Here is a 13349-nt window from a genome sequence, read left to right on the forward strand (position 1 = left end):
AGCCTGGGCTCCATTCCGGGTTGTCTCATCAATATTCAAAGCTGGAAAGTGTCTCTTTGCTACTTAAATACTTTTTAGAAAACAATAATATGTCAAAATTGTATTTCATCTTTATCTCACCTTTAACATTTTTATGTTTGTACTTTAAAAAATCTATATGAAGGGTGAGAGACATAGCTCAAGGAGAAAGCGCTTCCTTAGCAGGCAAGAAATAAATATATATGCGTGTATGTACATACATATATACATTTATGTGTGTAATATATATATATATGTCTGTATATATGTATACATACATGCAAAGAAGATGTAATAAGAGCTTTGGGGATTATAGACAGGTAACTTGGGGTACCAGTCACCTATGAGTGGGTAGAGAATGATGGTCATGGGCATACTGACACATTTCAACAGGAGTAATGATTTTCCCTTAAAAACCTCACAATAGAAATTTGAACTTTCACTTAATGCCCTGTTTTATGTTTGTCTTACTGGATTTTTCACAAGCAAAAAAGTAAAAATAAATTTAAAATGTCAAACAGAAAAGATGCCCTGTGAGAATTAGTGAACAGTAGACCACTTGAGACTGTTGTCTTAGAAGATAGGAAAGAGAGAGGGAGAAAAGTAGGGAGAGAAAGAAGTCGGGAGGGAGGAAGAGGAGGAGAGAAGGAGGAAGCAAGGAGGCAGGAAGGGATGGAGGTGAGGACACAAAAGCAGGAAAGAAAGCATACTCAGTAAAGGTAATTTCCTTGGCATCTTGGTTCAAAGGGCGCTTTGGAAATGTGATTCCCTCAGAAGGAGAAAAGGTAGCAGAGAGTCAAGGATGTGTTTGAGCGGGCATCTAATTCTTAATGATTCACTTTGACACAAGGCCATGCTTTAACATCTTGAACATCCAGGTAGCTGCTCTTGTTTGAAGACTGAGTGAGAAAAGGAAACACATTGTTAGTCTCTATACCTTTCTTCTTTTTATTTTAATAAGAAATGGTATCATTGTAGGCAATTTGATGTCATATTTTCTATGATATTTTCACAGTGCACACCAGGGTGTCTGTACTCTGCAGCTATATGACATACAGTATTTTTTTTTTTCCTGCACATCAGAGCCTCAAAAAAAAAAAAAAAAAAAAAAAAAAACAGGCTCCACGGCTCCAGGCACAAAGACTACCAATAAACATTCCATCTTTTCATTTTCTCCTTTGTGATTTAATAAAGACAGGGCCATGATTTTTGAATATTAGACAGCACATGTTTTGGAAGTAATTTCTCTTCTTGCCTTCCTTTGATGGCCAAAGAGCCCTTCCCACCCCAGCCCCTCTGCTCTGTGGGTGGATGAGCTGACAGCTCGGTAGGGATGGCAACAGCCATTGGCTTCTGGGTGATTACCATGAAGGGCCTGGGCAGCCTCTGTGGGGCTGGCACCTGTGTTCTGCACCCCGCCCCCACCTGTGTCTCCTCTGTGGGGGTGTGGCTTGCAGACACACCTGGCAGGCTGCAGGCCTCTCACGTTCACGTGGCGGCAATGCAGCCGGGTTGCTAGGAAGCTGCCCTGCGAGCATCCCTTGATCTATTTTTAAATTTCCACGCTTGTTTCCTTTCTGAAAAGAACCAAAGAATAAAACCGCTTGGCTTTCTCCTCCTTTCAGAGACAAAGTAACCAACAAGGCTAAGACCTGTTGTGAAGTTAAAAAGCATTCGCTAATTAAGCTTCAGAATGTTATGGTATTTGTGCCCATCTAGTTTCTGCTTAATTAATTTCCAAATAAGGCAGGTCTCAGTAGAGGTGGAAGCCAGTGTCTATAAGCAATGTAGGTGAAATTTTCTGGTACGTTTGAAAAACAAAATCAGTTACGACGTTCTTGAACCATTATCTCCCAAGCATTAAACAATAACCCATTCTAAGGCCCCTGGAACTTTCTAGCGTGGGGACTAAATGGGAAATTTGGAGGGCTATTGAACAGTGTGAGCTTTCACAGCTGATACACAGAAAACTATTTAGCGCAGGTGTTCCGGTAACTGTGAAATGCCGAGGAAACTCAGTCTTCTAGACACTTAGATTCCCTGTCTTGTGTGGGATGGAGTCTTACGGAACTTGTGAAATTTATGCAATATAAATAAAAGAAGAGCAAAATTAGCTTCTCACAGAACTCCAGAAATTGTTTCTTGTATGGAAGAGTCTTCCTTTTTGGCCACTGGTAACTAGCAGTTTTCTTAGTATTTTTTTTCCAAGTTAAAATGAATTCAATTTCAAATGTTTGAGTGAATTTTTAAAAGGATGTGTTATATGCATGCAGGTGTGAGGAAATCTGGTAAAATCACAAGTGTGCTAGTCTTCATGTGTCATCTTTCTTTCTTTCTTTCTTTCTTTCTTTCTTTCTTTCTTTCTTTCTTTCTTTCTTTCTTCTTTTTTCCTTTTTTCCCAAAGACGATTAAAAAAGGATTTTTATTTCTCTCTGCACACCTCTTTCACAGACCAACATCAATTGATAATACCGTCACCAGCTGGCTGCTATCTGATTCCGGATGTTAGGACTGTTATACTGTCTAAAATCCAGGCTAATAAATTAGCGTTCCTGTTTGAGAAGTCATGAGTTGTTCTACTGCAGTTCATCTAGACTACCACGAGTGTTTGGAAAAATGGACTCTTTTTAGCAAAAGTTCTAGTGCTAATCTTTTCCTTTTCCTAATTTTAGGTACACTTAGAGGGGTGTGACTGTCTGTAGGTGCACCACCTACTTGTAGGTGTGCACGGAGGCCAGTAGAGGGCACAAGATTGATCCAAACTGTAGTCACGGGCAGTTAGGAACCACTCCATGTGGATGCTGAGAACTGAATCTCGGTCCAGTCCAACAGTGGCCAAGAGATCCATCTCTCTAGTTTCAACATGCTTGTTTTTTGAGGCTTTGGCTTCTCTTTACAGCTTTCATTTGCTATATTTTGAGCAGAGAGGGGAGTCAGTGTGGAAACATTCATTGATTGTTTACGTAGAACCTGCTTGCATTACAAATTATTTATTCATTAAAAATCCAGTTTAATTTCACATAGATACTATGGTAGGAACAAATCCCTTTTTCAAATTCTTCTCTCATTAATATTCAGAGAAATGACAAATAAGGATCATTACTATTACTACTTTAGCAGATGAAATATTGCTAGGAACCCAAAGTTACTTGTTTTAAGCCATGGAGTCTCAGAGACACTGAATCATAGAACCTGAACACCAAAATTCTGTTTTATGTCACCCTCTCTTCCGCAGACTATGTTATTCAGCTCTCCATCAGTCTGACAAAATGCCTGAGGGCATTCAGTTTATAAGAATGAAAGATTTATTTTGGTTTAAGAGATTTTATCCATGGTCAGTTGGTCCCCTTGCCTTTGGGCTTATGGGAAGGAAGCACAGGATGGTAATGAAAATGGGTGGAAAAAGCCCAGTGACCTCCTGCTTGAAAGGAAATGAGGAGTGAGGAGACATGCTTCCAAAAATTCCCCTGGAGGGCATACTCCCAATGCCGTAAGACCTCTGCTTGGTCTTCATGGTTTGAGTTTGAAAGGTACCTCATAGGCTCGTGCTCTCAACACTTGGTGCCCAGCTCATGAAGCAAGTTTGAAAAGTCATGATATTGGTGGGACTAGGGCACCAAGAGGAGGCCTTTGATGCCTTGACCTTGCCCCTTTTCCTCTACTTCCTAACTGGTATCATGTCAGTCAGTTTCAATCACAGCCTCTGGCACCATGAGTACTCCCTTACTTTCTCTAGTATGACTGACTGAGACATTCTGAAACCATGAGTCAAAATACCATTCCTAAATTATTTCAGTGAGATATGTTGTCACAGTGATTAAAAACTACCTCTTAAAGGTTCTACTGCTTTGTAACAGTAACGGGCTGGGAAACAGATATTTAGCACACAGAATGTTGGGAATAGTAAGGTTTCAAACTAATATGACCTAGTGATGTAAATTTGAATTTTGAGAACAGTCTCTTGACTAGTTAATTTGAGGCTTCTGCCAGTAAGCCAATCTGAAAAGGAGCACAAAGGAAAGATCACTCTTAAGATAACATCCAGGAAGAGGAAGGATAGCATGCAGTCTTGGAGTTAAGACAAAAAGGAATTCTAACCCTAGACTTCATACTGACCACCATCACTCAGGTAGGGTATCAGAATGGGATCTACCCACCTCACCTGGTTGTTAGGAGGATCAAATGAACCTCTGTCTATAAAACATCAACTAAAAATGTAGGCATTCGTTATCAGGGTGCAGTGCGGAGCAGCTCTGAACTGAAGGGTTCATTCTTACTCCCCAGGTCAGGGCCCACTGCTTAGTTGTCATCTCTGAACACTGAAGCCCATGCACCGTAGCCCATGAACATTTCCAGTACCCTGTGTAAGGGCATAACACCAATCTTTGAAAGAAGAAACCAGAAAAGCAGAACATTTACAAAGACAAAATGTGAGGAACATGTGTTTGCCCACGTTTTGTAAGTCATTATGCTCTTGGAGAGCATAATTATTGACACTTTGCCTTCTGGGATGTCTAATGACTGGGAAATCCTTTGGTATCATAAAGGAAAAGCCCTGGTGAGATACCAATTTTCAGTTTTGAGATATCAGGCATCCTTGGAAGCCTGTGATGGACATTCACTAATCTAATACTAATTATTTACCATTTGTTCCAAAGGAGCATGGGAAAATCACTCTCAGTATAACATGCTTTGATACAGACCTATCAAGTAGCATAACCAGTACTAAGTTGGTAACACTGATAAAGACAACCCAGGAAGTCATCAGTGTTAATTCATTGTCCCAGTACCTATCACTTCTTAATACATAGTACTATGTGTTCAGTATCGCAAACCACTAGATCAGTGGTTTCAACCTTCTTAACTCTGGGACCCCTTAATATAGTTCCTCATGTTGTGGTGACATACAACCACAAAATTATTTTATTGCTACTCCATAACTGTAATTTTGCTACTGTTACAGATCACAATGTAAGTATCTGATATGCAGGCTATCTGATAAGCTGCCATTGTACTAGCTAGTAGATACCTCATCTGCTAACTCTATTCTAGCCAAGCTGTTTAAGGAGATATATATGAAACCAGGAGAATAAGTTTGCTCAGAATTTGCTAAGGTTAAAGCTGAAGGAGGTATGGGGACAAGGGCTAAATTCTCAAGACCTGGTTACTCATTCATTTGTCTCCTTTGGTGTCTAGAACTATGGAGAAATGAGGGATGAAGGGACTGGCACACTGACTTAGAAAAGTGGAGCTGGGTAGGAATGCCGTGGCTTTCTTTACATTCTTTACCTGTTATTCTTACTAGTCTTTTCAAATAAAGGAAGTACTTACCCTATTTTGGTCAGAGGAGGCAGACTACTGCCGCCTTCCCTCTGGGTTTGAACTCACTTCAAAGGTTCAGAGAAGGTATATAAGTGTGGGGCTCTAGGCTGTTAGTATCAGAGAAATGTTCAGACAAGATGGGAATGTACAATGGCACACTTCTTTTATCATAGAAGTAAGGTCAACTGCCCCCTCCCCCAGAACGTTAATGAGAAACTGGCTTAAAAAATGGGTGAATTATTAAGTCCAGTGGTGTATACTTATAATTTATGCTACTGAAGAGGCTGAAACAAGTGGATCCCAATTTTCCAACCTATCTGTACTGCAGAGCAGTTAAAGGCCAGCCTGAACAATTTAGTAACCTTGCTCAAAAGAAAATGTAAGGCTGGGGTGAGGATTAGTCTTGAGGTATCATGTGAAGGTCCTAGCTTCAAACATCAGCAGTGAAAGAACAATAGAGTTAAACGTCTAACTTCTCTACCAGAGAAGCAAAAGGAAACCTTTTGTTTAGTTCAGGAAGGGAAAAGGCTGTTCACTAAAACAACTTAGAGTTCAGTCATGAAGGAAGAAGAGGTGTCCACAGAAGGGAGGAAAAGGAATTCAGGACAGAGAGCAATGTACAGGCAAGGAGGAAGATTCATGAGGGCCTTGTATAAAATGCATGCAAATAAAATGAAAGTATACTCCCTTTTGTAATTCTGTTTCCAGAAATCTGTATGTTATACTGCCCATGATTATATTTGGACTTTTATAACAAAGGTGAAAGGTAAAATTCTGATACTAATTGATATTCCTATTTGCATGAAGGTGGGGAGGAAAAGGATAGATTAGGTATATATTGTATATACCATGAAAGCAATAAACTGTGATTAGCCATTAGTGTTGCTGATACAATTGTATATACCAGTACTATTGCTATTGTTTAAATTGCTACCATTAATTGACAACTTCCAGGGCAAGTGAATTGCATAATCAGTAAGTCCCATTCTTGGAAAGGACCGAGCTAGTATGTGGTGAAACAAGTCCTATCGCCTGTGAGTGGGAGAGCTGAGACCTGATGACACAGTGTCTAGAGAGGCCTGAACCTCAGTGAGAACCTTCGTGAACTATAAAAGTTGCCTTATAATATAAATAATTTAGCTTGTCACTATCTGGTGGGCACTGGCAACCAGGACACTTCATGACATCATGGCCCAACAGGAGGCATACACTTTATATTCCCATTTGTTTCTGTTGGCCTCAACGTCTGATAGGGGTGACTGGAATGGCTCATGTGTGTCTGCCATGCACACTGGTGCACCGCACACTGGGGAAATCAGATGCTTAGAGACCCTGATTTTACAAAGAGTTGATCCTTCCCAACCTAGGTCTGAAGGGAGATAATATGTTCATTATCCTGGTCAGGAAGCAGATCTGCTCGCCATTTGAGAGGGAGACAAGACCTCTACATGCTGAGGTTGTGTCTATACAGGCATCCTTAAATTGCGCAATCAGTAAGTCCCAAACAAAAAGTGGTACGGAGATGAAGGAAAATACAACTGGCTCTCAATAAGTTTATCAGTAGAAAGGCACTCAAAAATTCCTTTTTCAAATAATAGACCTCAGAGAAAAGAAATGGTTGGAAATAGCAAGGGGATCATTGGAATGCAGATTCCATTGGAAATATTTTAACAGCTTTTCCTCAAGTATCAGCAGAAATGAAAAGATATTTTTCATGGCAGAGAAATCCAACAAGATATTTGTCACCTGATATTAGGGAAGCAGAGGACATTGTAGGACAGGACTTTCAGATGTCACCAATACATAGAGTTTCTCGGTGTAAATACTGTAATTTCTAGAAGGTGAGGATGAAGAAGTAGGTATTAGAAGATTGAAGATGATGGAGAGAAGAATCAGTTACTGTCTTCAGAGAACTTCAAAGATGGAAAACAAAATTCAAGACCTGGATTTTTTTCTCCCCTTTTCTACGTGACTCAGAAGACCCTATTTTGAAAAATTTTCCCAGGTAATTCATACAATACCACAGGTACTAGAGGCTGCTCTTCGGGGCAAATTTTAATGTTTGGTTTTACAAATGAATGAGATAAATGATCTGTAAATAACTATTTTAGAAGCTTAGTAGTTAAGAAATCTCTTTTAAAAGCCCCCTCCCAAACTAAGTAAGGAGAATTAAATATTAATCTTTTAAATCCTTTCTCCTATGCAGAATTAAGAAGGGTTGTTTCATTAAACATCAACTCTCAGAAACAGGAATGTTTCCTCTTGTAACAAAATATATTATCACAGAGAAGAAGTTACGCTGGGCATTATATTTGGATTTGTTTCTCAGCTTTGGAACTATTAGACCTTGGAAATACACAGGAAGAAAATTCATGTGAGGTTCATGCATCCCTGATAATAGTCACATGCACAACTCTTCTTGAGTCTTTCAATTCCACCATCCAACCTTTAATCAAAAATAGGTGCTAGGCAAAAGCCTGCTTGATTGTCTGCATAAGCACATGCTAATTTTAAATTTCAGTTTTTCCTGACACCATCATACCATGTCAGGACTTGTAATAACTCCGTTCCAACATTCAGTGTTTTCAGAGCTCTGGCCTATCAGCCAGAGGCCACACAATCATCTCCTGCTCTCTCCAGGCACAGATCAGAGAGATGTAGTTGCTCCAAGATATTCTTGCACAGGCACTTTGAGCTCAACATTGAGTTATGTAAAGCTGTTCATTCTACCATGAACATAAACACTGGAATCCAATGAATGGTGAGCGTAGTATTTGATCCCAAGAGGGCTAGATCACAGTGAGACACTTATCTTAAAAAAACAAAAACAAAAACAAAAAAAATGGTGGAATTAGATTCCTTTTTGCACCTGAGAATGAGATTAAGATTTTAGAATGAAAAGTCGATGACATTCCATATGAGAATGCTATTTCAATTCAGAATTAATAATTGAATAATTCTTAGGATAACATGATGACAACTGGTGGCAAGAAACATAAGACACAGCAATCCCATTATTTTCTATAGGCTTAATATTGCTTATGTCTCATTGATGTTCATTGTATTTTACAGTGACAAAGATCATGAGGTCTAGAAAATCCGAAATTAGCAGGCTTAAAGAAAAAAAAAATAATGTGATCCCTTCACAAAATAAAATACAGCCTTGGAATTTATTTTGACTGATAATTCACAGAGATCCAAATCTATCAGGGCAAGTACACTCCAATTATGGGATTAAGTGCTACAGTGAAGACAGCTTCTCCTTCAGATGATAAGTGGTGTTGGCAAATATTGTCTAACTGGTTTTATTTTGATTCTCAAATGACCTCTGTACTTAATCTTTTAGATATCCGTTGATGGGTTCCTGCTCAAAGACAAATTCAAATGCCGTCCAGGGCCCCAATATCAACTGCCAACTTTGCCTTTAATAGATATTATAAATGTCACTGAAGGAGTTGGGAGGTCTGCAGTGAGAGAGGTTCAATGGCTACAGTTTGTTTTGTGTTATCAATACGACGTGAAACACCCATGAAAATGGTGAAAGAGTAAACATTTTTTTATATTTAGTATGTGTCACATAGCCTTTGTGTTACATATCATGTTATCTCCCAAACTTTACAACTGATGACCCAAGTTGTTCATTACTCTAGGTTTCTGTGGGTCACGCACCCAGAGAACATCAGCCAGTACCTACCATGTGCAGAACCAGAAGGCCGTAGAGTTAAACAAAACTTCCAGCATGTCTTGACTTGACTTGGGAATAGTCATTCACTAATTTTCATTGCCCTAGGCAGGACTTCATCCAGATCTTGGGAGCTGTTATCTAGGCACATCAATTTCACGGCATGTCACAGTTGCCGAGGACTCTTTGCCATTTGAGAGAAAGGATAAGAGTAAGAGTAAAAGATATATTATGGCTTATATTATAATAGATGTGTTATATATAATATATATACATATATTATAGCTTGTTGGGAAAAGGCCTATGTCCATTTATATTCTATTTTCTTCAGAGGTAGAGCCACTGAGGACATTTAGAGGTTGTCTGGTTTATATATAGTTGTCTAATCTTCTTTTCTCACAATATAGCCAAATAAACTGAGTTGCAAAGTGTCTAATTACCTTGTCCAATGGACCATAGCCTGATGCAGTATTGGGAGCCTAAATATCCTCCCAAGATGCTAAACTCTCTGGCAAGAGAAAGGCGAGAATGGACAGACGGAGCCTGAGAAGACTCGTTTGGTCCTTCATTTAGATCAGCTATATTTCCATTAGTTCTGTGTATAAGCTTTCCTCGCTGGATATCTTTGGTTCTGCTAGTTGGAAATAATGTGAAAATGATTGCTTTTAATAAATTTTATTTGATAAAGTTTTTCAGGTCTAATCTTGAGCTGAAAAGATATTCTGACCACAGTCACGCATTTTTTTTCTGACCTTATATCATTTTATCTAAAAATTATTTTTGTTACTTATAAATAGATAAAGGTTTTAATAATGAGTTTTTCAGTCTCTGTGTTTGAAGATGTCAATTTTAATCCTTTTATCAATAACTTAATTAAACCAATTTAAAATATTATTTTATTGAATTCTTCTCTTCCATGAGTTCCAGTTGATGGAGAGGAAAGAATTTGGGGACCAGCAATACATACATCTGAAAAAAATTGTCCTCTAGTGACCAAGCTAGGTGTGCCATCATAGGAACTTGGGTCTTTCATGGGCTTCTACCAAAGCCGTCTTAAAACTTGCCACATCTTCATGGTAGAACAAGGGCCTCAGGAAGACACAGAGAGAAGAAAAGGCCTGCATTGGAGGTCTGTTGGTTCTTCAGTCAATTTTCTGCCATTGGTTTGGCGATTTTGAGTTTCCCTTAAATGTATCAACATAGAGAGTCCCTTTCTCAACTGGCATTAGTTTACCTTGGAGTTTATAAACCTCCTCTGAGCCTTCTAAAAGCAACCTTTTACATCTTCTGAAACCTTCAACACTACTCAGAATGTTGACCCCTTAGATTAATTACCATCTTCAAACATTTATTAACATAGTGGGGAAACTACCCATGTGTGTTTGTTTGTGTTTCATCTCTGAGTGTATATATCCAATGTCACCAAAAGGTAGGTATCTCTTAGATAGATAGCGATAGGGGTAGGCAGAAATACAGATCTCACCTAATTGCCCTTGACCGATTCAACAGTCCAAGAACAGACTAGAACAGGGGTGTTAAAATACAGGTTCCTACAACTTTTCTTTGTCGTGGCCTTTTGCTTATGATTTTTATCCATCCATACCCCCAGGGAGTAGGCAGACAACATTTCTGAGAGCAAAGGTAATTGTAGAGCATGAAAACATGCATTCAATCCACACCTACACATCTAAAAACTCATACTCCCACATCTCTTCTGTTTTACCTGGAAAAGGTGTAACTCGACTGTTTTCAGTCTTCACTGTCTGTTCCTCCAGCACATCACTTTAGGAAATACTAAAAAACATATCACAAACATTGAGAGGGTAGAAGGGGCCTCAATTGATTTTCTGAAAGCTATTTGTTAATTAACATCAAAGGAATGAATTCTGACTTGCATAGCCTAGTGAGTGGCATTTTTCCATAGTCCTGGTTGCTATGGTGATGAAGGAAACTCGTTTGTTCTGGGTCACTCCTAAATTTGTGCATGAAAGCATAAGAGATTATTCCTGTCTAATCAAGTTATATGGAAAAGTTGAAGGGGAGGCGCTGTGTTTTATAGCTATCAACCTTCAACATAATAAAAACACAATGGCAAAGAAAAGGGGATTATATTATTGTCCTTAAAATAAAAAAAATAGAGAGAGAGACATTCTAACTGACCCAGAGCCTCTTCCAGCAAAATATCTTTTTTGCCCCCTTTGCACTAATATGAAGAATGTGGAATCACGTTTCTTAAAGGGAATTAGAGTACATATTGAAAAACTCTACAACCCGACTTTGCATAATGAATAAGGAGTAGGGTGTGCATTCATTAAACAATTTTACTTTTGAACTTAAATTCTACAGCATGTCAAATGCCTCACTAGCTCTGCATTGCCAGGAAGCCAAGTTCTGTTACAATTAACATAATTGGGAGAGCTGGAATGGCGAGGCAGTGGCTCACCTCTTCTTTACCAGATGTCCTGGCCCCTGTGGTGTATAGATTTCAGCATCTTTGCACATTACTCTTCTGCCCAACACCTCTGCTACTCCTAGAGCAGATGGTAGTACTGTATGTCATTATTGGACTTCCTGCTTTAACCAGCTATAATATATTTTGATTTTGATTTGTATAAAGCCTCCCTGCCAAAAAAAAAAAAGTGTAAGTGTGAATTCTAGTCTTTATTCTGCCACTTATTAGACATATGGTTTTATAAAATCATTTACAACATTTGATTCCTCAGACCTTTTACCTGTAAAATTGGGATAATAGATTCATCTATTAAGAAAATTTAGGGTGTTTTCTTATCCTTGTCACATATAGGATGATATATAGCTATGTATACACAATTTAGCAGTATACTCTGGTATTGTGAAGGAGAACGACCCTCCGTAGACTCTAATTCGTGAATTCTTGGTCCCCAGCTGGTTGATTTGTTTGGAATGGATTAGAAAGTGTGGCCATGCTGGAGTAGTTGTGGTCTTATGGAGAAGGTCGTCACTGGGGAGAGGCTTCACAGTTTTAAAAGCTGACACCATGCCTGTGCATTTCCACTCTGCCTGCTGCCTGCAGATCGGGATAGAAAACTCTCTGCTACTGCTCTAGGGCCATGCTTTCTGCCATGGTGATAATGGACTGACCCTCCAAAACTGTAAGCAGCCCCCAGTTAAAGGCTCCTTTTATATGAGTTGCCTTAGTCGTGTTGCCTGTTTGCAGCAATGGAATAGTAACTAAGATATGCTACTATAAGCATTTATTGTTTTATCCAATTCTAGTGGTTAGCACCATGGAGCAGTGTAACTAGGTGATTCTAGCTCAAGACTCGTAAGGTTCCATTTATGCATCAACCATAGCTCTTCACCTAGGGTTTCCACTGAGGCAAGGTACCTGTTTCCAAGCTCATCGCTGTGGCTGCTCCAAGGCCAACCTTTCCTGCTTGCTGAAGTCAGTAGTTCTCATCATGTGGTTTCTCCATGAATCTCGCTCTCTGAAGAGTGAGCCCTGTGTGGGAAAAAAGTGACATAACAAGAAAAGTGCCCAATAACAGCCTCAGAATTTTTGTACACTAATTTCCAAAGTGACAATAATCACCCTTGCCTGTTTTATTTAGAAGACCATAGCTAACATCCAGAGTGAAATGAATCCATACCCTAAAGGAAAAGTAAGTTCTTGTGCTTGAAGAGATAAGCTTTGTAGTTACAGACACATCTGTGCTGCCACCTAGTATTCCGAAGGTCCAAGATTCTCATCATGTAACATCAAAACACATACTCTTCCCAGTTCAGCCACATTTGTACTCTCACCTCAAAGTTCAGAATGTCATCATCCCAGTGGAGTTCCAGTGTGGGTAACAGTATTTCGACCCCAGGACCTAACTGTAGCTTCTGGAATTCCTCTGAAAAAAATAAAGTGACACGTTGTCTGTCTGCAGTACACCCTACACATAAACAGACACACACACACACAGACACACACACACACACACTGGCCAGATATGTGGTAGCTAGAAATTCCTAAACTGAGTGTGGTTGCTGGTATCTAATTTTTTTATGATTATTATTTTTTTTTAGTTTTTATATTCATTATAGTCTATTTACTTTTATCCCTGCTGTAGCCCTGTCCCTCATTCCCTCCCAGGCCCACCCTCCCTCCTTCATCTCCTCCCTGCCCCTTTCCAAGTCCACTGATTGGGGAGGACCTCCTCCCCTTTCATCTGACCCTGGTTTATCAGGTATCTTCAGGACTGGCTGCAATGTCCTCCTCTGTGGCACAGCAGGGCTGCTCCTCGGGGAGTGGAAGAGCCCGCCATTGGGTTCACGTCAGAAATAGTACCTGTTCCCCTTAATA

General features: G+C 39.4%; 1 protein-coding gene across 1 annotated transcript in view; it reads left to right on the forward strand.

Moving 5' to 3' along the window:
* Positions 1-13349, forward strand: part of Tenm2 (teneurin transmembrane protein 2) — a 1501569-nt gene that overhangs the window by 47201 nt on the left and 1441019 nt on the right. The window lies entirely within an intron of this gene.

The sequence above is a fragment of the Meriones unguiculatus genome, chromosome 11 (genome assembly GCF_030254825.1).
Source record: "Meriones unguiculatus strain TT.TT164.6M chromosome 11, Bangor_MerUng_6.1, whole genome shotgun sequence".
Taxonomy (NCBI): domain Eukaryota; kingdom Metazoa; phylum Chordata; class Mammalia; order Rodentia; family Muridae; genus Meriones; species Meriones unguiculatus.